The sequence below is a fragment of the Meriones unguiculatus genome, chromosome 2 (assembly GCF_030254825.1).
Source record: "Meriones unguiculatus strain TT.TT164.6M chromosome 2, Bangor_MerUng_6.1, whole genome shotgun sequence".
Classification (NCBI taxonomy): Eukaryota; Metazoa; Chordata; class Mammalia; order Rodentia; family Muridae; genus Meriones; species Meriones unguiculatus.
The window spans coordinates 80,904,238-80,912,766 of NC_083350.1; the positions used below are offsets into that span (position 1 = coordinate 80,904,238).

Here is an 8,529-nt window from a genome sequence, read left to right on the forward strand (position 1 = left end):
AAATATACCACATTATCATATCTTTGCATCATTTATGCTGACCATATCTTCTTGGATGTGAACTTGTTAGTGGGAGCATGGTAAACTGACTAGGAGCTACGTTCTTAAAGAAAACTGACTTTTCCACCCTGAGAAGCTGTCAATTATTAATAGATCTACAGCTAGATGGGAACTTCTAACCAACTTGCCCTTCTGTGTTGGGAATTGGTTTGTCTTGAATTTGCACTTGTCTTATGCATATTGTTATAAGCACTGGGAGTTCATGCCTGCACCTATCCTGTTGTCTCATTGTAGTGATCTACTGCTGGTTAGTACATTTTTTTTTCTCTCCTTCTACCATAATGATCCATTAACCTTGGGACAAGCAGATGTGATATAGAAATATTAATGTAAATAGAGCAGCAATGAAGATGAATGAACAAGTATTTCTATTGTGGGCTATTAAGTTCTTTGGTTAAATACTCAAGAATGGTATAGCTGGATCACAAGACACATATATTTACAGCCTTTTGAGGAACCTCCACACTATTTTCTTCTCTTTCTTTCTTTTTTCTTTTTTGTTGAAAAGCCAGGTGTGATTCTAATGGGTTTGCCATTATATGTTACTTGGCCTTTTTCTCTTGCAGCTTTTAGTATTTTTTCTTTGTTCTGTATACTTACAGTTTTGATTATTATGTGGCGGGAGGATTTTCTTTTCTGGTCTAATTTATTGGGTGTTCTATAGGCCTCTTGTATTCTTATTGGCCTCTCCTTTAAGTTGGGGAAATTTTCTTCAATGATTTTGTTGAAAATATTTTCTGGGCCTTGGTGCAGGGAATCTTCTTTTTCCTCTATTCCTATTATTCTTAGGTTTTGTCTTTTTATGTTGTCTTGAATTTCTTGGACGGTCTGTGTCAGGAATTTTTTAGATTTAACATTTTCTTTGACAGATACATTGATTTCTTCCATTGTATCTTCCACACCTGAGATTCTTTCTTCCATTTCTTGTATCCTATTGGTTATGCTAACCTCTGTAGTTCCTGCTTTCTTCCCTAAGTTCTTTCTCTCCACAATTTCTTCCATTTGTGTTCTTTTTAATTTTTCCAATTCTATCTTCAGGTCTTGAGCTATTTTGTTGGTTTCCTTCCCCTGTCTGACTGTATTTTCATGTTTTTCCGTCAATTCCTTCAGCTGTTTGTTTGAACAATCCACTGTTTCTTTTATTTCATTCAGTGATTTAAGCATTTCCTCTTTAAAGGCCACATACCATTTGGCTTCAGCTTCTTCTATTTCTTTTCGTATTTTATTTGTTTCCTCTGTTATCATCTTCTTGAGCATAGATGTTAGGTCGTCTCCTTGAATTTCATTTATGCTGGGGTGTCTAGGGCTATTTGCCCCTGGATAACTGGGTTCTGGAGATGCCATAATGCTCTGGCTTTTGTTGGTTGAACTTTTACGCTGTCCTCTACCCATTGGGCTCTCTTAGTTGTTTGAATTTAGTTTCTGGTTGTTCCTGGACTCTTGTAGTGGAGAGAATCCCTTTGGCAGGAAGATGGTTTTTCCTCAAGGAAGCCTTCCCAGATTTTTGGGTATAGTCACTGGATTTCTGGTGTTTTTCAGGAGTTGCTACAGCTCACCTCAGGCATAGGGACCTGGGTTGTAACTGTGGTCCTGATTAGTCGAGAGGGCTCTCCTCTCACCGGGAGAAGTCCTGGAGACAGCTGCCCTCCTTCTGGGTTTCTTGCGGTAAATTTAGTGATCAGCTGTGGTAATCTGTGGCGGGTGAGTACTGCTCTGGTGTCTTGGGGCACTCAGTTCTGTCTGTTTGCAATCTGCAGTCTGCTAGACTTTCCCTAGGTGACCCCAGCAGCACAGTTTCTTCCTTCTCTGTGGGGGGCCTCTCCGGACAGGGGTTCCCAGTCCCTGTTGTACTGGGGCGCGCAGCTTGTCTGTACGGCTGAGCTGAGCGCAAAGCTCTCTGCACGCGGCAGGAGCTCGGCTGTGATGGCGGCAGAGACCTTCCGGGGAAAGACTGGGTGACCTGCGATCAGACCCGCAACCCTGCTTCCCCGTGGGGTCCCCCCGCAACTGGGACTCCCAGTCTCAGGTACCCTTGTGCCTACGGATCAGCCTGGGAAAGTGATTGGGACAAGGACGCTTGCGGCTTCAGCCCGGAGACCCAAAGCCTGCGTTACCCGGGATTTCTTCCGGGTTCTGGCTGGGTAGCTGTGAGTGGACCCGACCGATTCCCACACCGTGGGAGCCTCCCCTCATCTGGGAAACACGATCGATGTAGTTTCAGGGCCCCGAGTTCAGTCTCCTGGTCTCTGCATGGAAAGTGCTGTCCTGCTTCTCAGACACGCTGTTTTCCCGGCGCCGCCATCTTGGCCCCCCCTTTTTTCTTTTTTGTTTTCAAGGCATGATCATGTATTTGTTACTCTTGACTACTTATTATTGACTGGAGTCAGGCTTAGAAGTAGAAGCTCTCAGCGAGGACAGCCTACTTTTGGCAGTCTGTGCTAGGAACACACTAAGAAAAACAAGGAGGAGGCTTTCTTTATTTTCCTGTCCAAAAGTTTAGCACATTCTGAAGCCTACTCCTGGTTTTTCTTACTGCATTGTTTCTTCATAGCAATATATCCATGTTTGTGTTGCAGGACACAGTAGAAGGATAAGACACTGAATCTTGGGCGCGTTGGTCCTGGGCTTCTTACCTTCTTTGGTTTCTGACAGGATATTGGTGGACATCATCTTTTTTTAATTTTTTTATTACTAATTACAGTTTATTCACTTTGTATCCCCCTGTAGTTCCCTCCTTCCTCCCCTCCCAATCCTATCCTCCTTCCCCCTTCTCTACCCATGTCCCTTCCCAAGTCCACTGATAGGGGAGGTCTTATTCTCCTTCCTTCTGATCCTAGTCTACTAGGTCTCACCAGGAGTGGCTGCATTGTCTTCCTCTGTAGCTTGGTAAGGCTGCTCTTCCTCAGGGGGAGGTGATCCAAGAGCAGGCCAATCCGTTCATGTCAGAGACAGTCCCTGTTTCCATTACTATGAAACCCACTTGGATACTGAACTGCCATGGGCTATATCTGTGCAGGAGTTCTAGGTTATCTCCATGAATGGTCCTTGTTTGGAGTATCAGTCTCAGAAAAGACCCCTGTGCCCAGACATTTTGGTTCTGTTGCTCTCCTTGTAGAGCTCCTGTCCTCTCCAGATCTTTCTATCTCCCCCTTTTTGGGTGGAGTGCAGGGAATCTTATGAAAGGACATCATCTTCTTTAGAGAGATTAAAGAGCTTTAGGATTCTACTAGCTCTTTTATTTCCCAGCCAAGAACATACAGTACTGTCTATCATCTGGGAATATGGTTTTCTTCTTTTTTGCAGTAAACAAGTTGAGAATGCCCAGATTGGCAACCACAATGCATCCATGAACAGACTTGGTTTTCCTCTCTCCAATTCTCCTTGGTCTATAACAAGAATGCCCCTAATTCAAAAGCAGGCACATTCTGCCTTGTGTCAAAAACACAATGCTTCATGGGAAATCCTGGTTTGTCATTCCCACCACAGATCTGGACCACACAACCTTTCCACTCTTCACCCAGAGCTTCAGTAGCTACTTCTGTGGCCATGAGTTTCTCATGGAACACAGAAATCTTGAATTCATCATCCACTTTAGTGAGTTTATGACAGTGGGTGGCAGGGAAGAAGATATTCAGTTTCATCTTGACACAGCCAACCACCTAGGAGGCCTGACTTTTGCTTAGCCTTGCTCACAAAGTGTTCTCCGTTCTCAGAGGCTGGCCTGTTCTCCACACCATTTTTTACGCTGGTATCACTGACTTGCACTTTACCAGCAGTTAATATATGTTTTGTTTTTCCGATATCCATTCCTGCATTTGGTTAAATTTGTTTTAACTTTTTTGTTGTTTGTCTATTTGTTTTTTATTAGCTATCTTAAGTGTCATAAAATGAAATTTCAAAGTAATTTAATTTTAACTTTGCATTTCCCCAATGCTTAAGAATGATGAAAAAGCTTTTTTTTTCTTTTCCTTTTTTTTTTTTTTGTTTGTTTGTTTGTAAGCCATTAGTTCATCTTTTGAAAATTTCCCATCATTGCTTGGATTGTGTCTTTGTATTGAGAAATTGTATTTTGGTTCTCTGTTGATAAGTTGATGACCAGCAACCACTTTCCACTAGGGAAACTGAGACAGGGCTTCTTCTGGCTGGTGACCCAGCAGACATTTTTTGAGGATAGTTTTCCAGGGCTAGAACTGATGATTACCGACCACAGCTTCCACTGATACTGACAAACTGAGGGGTCAGAATTAAATTACTGGCAGAGGCTTAGAGCTACCATGTAAGAGGGGGCTAAGGCTTTTGTCTCCTAGTGGGAGCTTTCACTGATTGTAGCAAGCAGGTGCTTACACCTATTATGTTAAGCACGGTTAGGGCTGTTGGTTCCTAGCATTGGCTTTCCACTGCTACTGGCAAAGCATCTAAAAGGCAAAGGAAGGAAGGAGAGAAAAAGATCTCTCTCTCTCTCTCTCTCTCTCTCTCTCTCTCTCACACACACACACACACACACACTTGATGAAGTGAGACAGACTCCAGCATGTAGGTTCTAAAAGCTTCTTTCTTTACTTTTGTTTATTTAGCTTCTCTCACAGGCTTCTTCTAGTTCACACATACATATATACATACATACACACATACATACATATTCTCATATTGGATGGACAGAACAAACTCCGGAGAATGAGCTCCACCCCAAACTTACATACATTCATCTTGATGGACAGAACAAACTCCAAAGAGCAAGTTCCAAATCACCCTACTCATACACATTTTGGTGGATGGAACAAACTCCAGAGAGCCAGTTCCAAACCACACCTTCACTCTTTTCCCACAGTGTATATTTCCCAGCAAAACCCTTCAAGCACTACAGAGCTCACAATATGCTTATACTCTTTTTTTCTTTAGGTGAATGATTTCAATAAATATACTTAAGAAAAACAAGTTCCCCAATATCTTCACAAGATGAAATGTTTTATGCATTATGGGTGTGAAAAATAGGAAAAACAAGTTATTCCCATGATCTCATATCCATCTGTAACTAAACAACTTGTTATAAATTAACAAAGTGAATGAGCAAGGTAATCCCTCAGCCAGCTTTTCTTTACTGGCAGGCTGCAGTTTTCGGTTACAAAGAATCAGTTATATTAAAAGATAATCTTATAAAAATCTTAAAAGAACCACAAATCTAAACTTTTTTATGAAAAATAATCAGCCATTTCTACTTTAAATATTTAAGGTGCACATCTAATCATTAATAATTTTTATTAAATCTTAATAGGAAGCTGAGTCAAAAATGAGTACAAGAAATTAATTATCTTCAAGCCCAGCTTCAGTCGGAGAGTCACATCAGCCAGTCTTAATTGGGGTATTGTACTTGCTCAATAACCTCAACGAGTTAGGGTACTTTCCTGAACCTCAAACTGTTCTCTAAGATTTTCTAGGTCACAGCCACCTGTAAAAACATCTTTACCTAACATTTTTAACATTCTTTACTTGAATAATGGCGTCTTTTTCTGTATGAAATTTTTTGGTTTCATGGGTTCCATTTATTAATTGTTGATCTTAATACCTGCATTGTAGGAGTTCAGTTCAGAATGTCTTTCCTGTAGCAGTAAGTTCAAATATACACCTTACTTTCTATGCTGTGCATGCTAAGAGAAGAAAAAAGTAACCATTAATTTTACAAAAGCTATGAACTCTGAAAGCTAAAATAACCACTGGAGTAACAAGAAGTTTCCAGTAGTAAATAGTGTTTTGAGTGTGTAATCTTAACCAACCATTTACTGATCAGATTTCAATCCTACTGCACAGATGTCTTGTATATTCTCACTATTGTGGGGGTCAAAATCATATGGGTGGTCAATTCATAGACCCTAGGGGAGAACCCAGCTCTGTTATTTTGCTAAGTGAACATAAATTAAACTAAGTCTTAAAACTTATTGTTATACCCATAGTTAATGTGTCCTTCAGTCCACGTCAAGAAAAAAGTCTAATTTCAGTAGGTGTGATTAATACGAAGACTCGCAACCAGTAAAGGTGCATAGAAAAAGAGACTGTAGGTGCTTATCCTTAAATGGGACACATGTAACAAGCACACTAGCTTGTCCCAGTATTTAGAGATCTTTAGAGAATGAGGAGCAGTATAAATGTAAGAACCAGAGTGGTAGATGACTGCAGAAAAACAGTATGGAAGGTACATTCAGGAACTCATGGTAGTTATAACAGTATGCAGAATAGCAGTGCAAGTTCAAGACAGACCAAAATCTAACATATAGAAGGGAGATGGTCAGCATGAACCACTCTCCTAGTTGCAGATCTATTGGCAGTTGTTAGCTTCTGGGAATGAGTCCGTTTTCTTTAAGAGTGTAACGCCCAGTTCCAGTGAAAGTATGAATACACAAGGGATTATTGGCGGTACTAATTAGACTTTTTTTTTGGGGGGGGGCAGAAGGAAAGGGATGAGGAGGAAGAGAAGAAGAAGGAAAGAAAAATTGATGCATAGTGGATATCGGAGTACTTGGGTGTGAATGTAATGAAATTTCTTTATATATAATTCTCAAACTGACAAGAAAACTTTGAAGAAATATTTAACCCCCAAATGAACCCAATGTTTTTCTCATGTTCTTTTAAAGCACAGAGCTTGAGTAATCATTGTTTCTAATTTAAATATTATAATCACTTGTGGAATACCTCCTTAAAACATTTGAAAAATCCCAAGAATCCCTGCACAGATGTAGCCTATGGCAGCTCAGTCTCCTAGTGGGTACCCTAGTAAGGGGAACAGGGACTGTCTCTGACATCAGTGGCTGGTTCTTTGATCACCATCCCCTAATGGGGAGCAACCTTACCTGGCCACAGAGGAAGATAATGCAGCCAGTCCTGAAGAGACCTGATAAGTTAGGATCAGAGGGAAGGGGAGGAGGATCTCCCCTATCAGTGGACTTGGGGAAGGGCATGGGAGGAGATGAGGGAGGAAGGGTAGGATTGGGAGGGAATGAAGGAGGGGGCTAGAGTAGGGATACAAAGTGAAGAAACAATTTATAAAAATATAAATACATTTTTAAAAAGTGAAAAAATATTTGAGAATATTAATATGAATCCATTGTGTAACTCTATGCATAGCCATGTGTAATTAGATGATTGTGAAATGTAATCTTTGCAGTCATAGTCACCTATATATTTCATTTGTTTTTGGCTTCATTTGTTTATGGTGTTTTAATCAATGTTTTTGTTCAGCCCAAAAGCTTTAAATATATGTGGTCTTATTATAGATTAAGTTAACATTTTATACCCAGTTTTATAAATGCTTTGACAGAAATTTTTCTTGAATTTCCTCTTGCTTGATTTGTTTTTCTATACATGTGCTATGTGTGCATGTCTCTGTGTGAAGCAGTATGCACATATGTGTGGACCCACATTAGGACTTGCATGTATTATGTGTAAACTACAAGTCACCCAGGATATTTTTTCCCAGGAGCCTTTTAAATTTTTTGAGACTATAATGATTATATTGTTTTTCTCTTTCAGTTCATTACTCCAAACCCTCTCCTATACCCCTCCTTTCTCTGTTTCAAAATTAAAGCCTCTTTTATTAATGAATTGCTATAAGATGCATATATATTATTCATTATATGTTATTAAATATATATTTTATCTATGGGCAGCACGTTCGATATGTTTAATATTACTTATTTTTTTATTTTATTTTCAGGGCTGACAGTTTGATAATAGATTTTTTAAGATGGTTTTTCTCATTTGCCTGGAACTAAACAAATACGTTATCTCAGTCAGCAACTTGCATGAACCCAGTTCTTTCTGCCTACCAGCAGTGATATTGGGGACACAGATGGCCACGCTGAACTTTACGTCTTGTCCTTTAGATTGCAGTCAGTGTTCCATGAATCTGTGATAAGGGTGGGTAAGGGCAATATCTAGTGAGCTGTCTGCTTATTCATTAATATTTCGTTAGTGTTTTTAAAGATTAATAAAAATGTCTACATTGTAATTGTAACAGAATATTTATTTTCATTTTTTTCTCTCCAACACTTTTTTATTTATTTTTTATTTATTACAGTTTATTCACTTTGTATCCCAACTGTAGCCTTCCCTATTCCCCTCCCAATCCCACCCTCTTCTACTCCCATGCCCCTCCCCCAGTCCACTGAGAGGGGACGTCCTTTTCTCCTTCCATGTGACCCTAGCCTATCAGGTCTCATTAGGACAGGCTGCATTGTCTTCCTCTGTGGCTTATTAAGGCTGCCCCACCCCAGTCCCCTCATGGGGAGATGATGAAAGAGCCAGCCACTGAGTTCATGTCACAGATAGTCCCTGATCCCCTTACTAGGGTATCCACTTACAGACTGAGCTGAAATAGGCTACACCTGTGCAGGGGTTCTAGGTTATCTCCATACATGGTTCTTGGTAGAAGTATCAGTCTTAGAAAAGATCCCTGTGCCCAGATTTTTTTTTTTTTCA

The 8,529-nt window shown here is 40.1% G+C and overlaps 1 pseudogene; it reads right to left on the bottom strand.

Annotated features, from left to right (window-relative positions):
* Window positions 1-2,498: 2,498 nt before the first annotated feature.
* Window positions 2,499-3,701, bottom strand: LOC132652513 (small ribosomal subunit protein eS6-like; annotated as a pseudogene).
* Between the last annotated feature and the right edge of the window lie 4,828 nt (window positions 3,702-8,529).